Genomic DNA, 1,798 nt, shown 5'->3' with positions numbered 1-1,798 from the left:
CAAATCTGTAGTTAAGCATCGATTATGAACAAAATTTTCTCAATGTCAAAACTCAAACCAACATGAGTACCAACTTATACTCAGCTACAAAATCTTGATAAAACTTAGTTTAGTCGAAAATGAAAGAAAAAATATAAAACTTAAAGACCATTGTTTTCTCAATCTTAGAATGGTTCCTTAATTTTAGGTTTAATTGAACTCTCTTGAGCTTAATAACGCCTTTCCACTAGTTAGTCCACCCAACGAAAAATTTAATTGATTGTTGCACCTGCATCTCTCTTGCAAATAGGGCAAGAGTTATTGAGCTTGATCCACTCTCTAATACAATCAAAGTGGTATAAATGACCACACTTGATTTCAATGAGTTTTTCCTTGTCGTAATAGTCATCCTAAGACAAACATGACCCAAAAAAGGAAAGGTCAGAGGCAAACTTAAATAAGCTTATAGATAAGGGGTGGGGATTCTATAATTAGGTTTCACTTACCAAGCATATGGAGCAACGCTTCTTGCCGTCAAGACATGTTGACTGGGGCAATTGGTATGTATGGACTTTACTACTTAAATGGAAAGCCATTAATCTTAATCTAGCAGTTATACGCTTGTGGAGTTCCAAAACATCCTAAAACATAAAACACCATGTAACAGGATAACATATCCATAAAAAGAAAATTCAAGTATCAAACTTTAAATTATTGTGTTTTCAAAGCATTACCTGCCCATCATCTCCTTCTATTTTCTGAAATATTGAACTTATTTAGGAGCAGACTCATTGCACAACAAAATAGAAAAACACATTAATATGGAAAACATACAAGTTTGCTAGACTTCAATTTCCACTTTTTATGTGAAATTTTTAAAACCACTAGATTAAAGGAAATTTTGGTAAATTTGATGCAATATCGTGTCAAGTCAAATTAGGTCATCCTTTTTAAAACCGAGGGAGTATTATTTATCGGGGAAATGTTGACCAACTGAATACTAAGCATCTGACAATTTTTGGAATATTTTCAATTGAGAATAACTCAACCAAGAATTATTGAAAAATAACAAAAATATTTTCTGAGTGGGTATCTATTTATTTAAGCAACAAATACCTAAATTAAATAAAAGCATATGATTAATTTCAAAATTAAGTGACAAACACAATTTAATTGATGAGGCATGGAAAAGATAAACAAAAAAACGTTGGTTAAGTGAAGAAACTTAATTGGAATCACGTTTTGTGTATGAAATAGACCAAGGTATCTATGATAAAATTTTTGGTAGGCTGCCCGTTGTTCCTCGATATGGAGTAGTACATTACCAACAATGCTTTCAACTGTGCCTACATCTCTAGGCACATTAGCAGGGTTTCAATTCCCATCGAAGGTCGAGTTGTCAACGTGAGAATTGTTGCTCTCCATCTGAGCTGCACCGATAATATTGAGTAGTGTTATTTATTAAATTTAATGCTTAACTTGTTGTAGATGCTCACAAGAACATCACTTTCCATTCTTACTATCTTTTCCACATATATTTTGAATATATGATGAGTACTTCTCTGAGAATCGAATGCACTCAGAGGAAAATAGAGTAATTTAATTTGACATATTAAATAACTTATATAAACTTTGTATCAAATTTCCTTATATCATACTCGAGATAACCTAAAGGGAAAATCTATCCTTAAAGTGTTCAACCACCGCAAGGCTTCCCCAAACCACAACCGCACATGCACGTGGGACAAATGATGCTCCGTTCTAAGCCATGCCCACCCCCACCCAGGGACGGTTCAATGCCTTAAAAAATGAGGAACCT

General features: G+C 33.6%; 1 pseudogene; it reads right to left on the bottom strand.

Annotated features, from left to right (window-relative positions):
* Nucleotides 1-251: 251 nt before the first annotated feature.
* On the bottom strand, nt 252-1,404 carry LOC107001106 (annotated as a pseudogene).
* Between the last annotated feature and the right edge of the window lie 394 nt (nt 1,405-1,798).

This window comes from Solanum pennellii, chromosome 10, assembly GCF_001406875.1.
Source record: "Solanum pennellii chromosome 10, SPENNV200".
NCBI lineage: Eukaryota > Viridiplantae > Streptophyta > Magnoliopsida > Solanales > Solanaceae > Solanum > Solanum pennellii.
The sequence above is the reverse complement of the archived record's forward strand: the minus strand, read 5'-3'. Positions and strand labels throughout refer to the sequence as shown.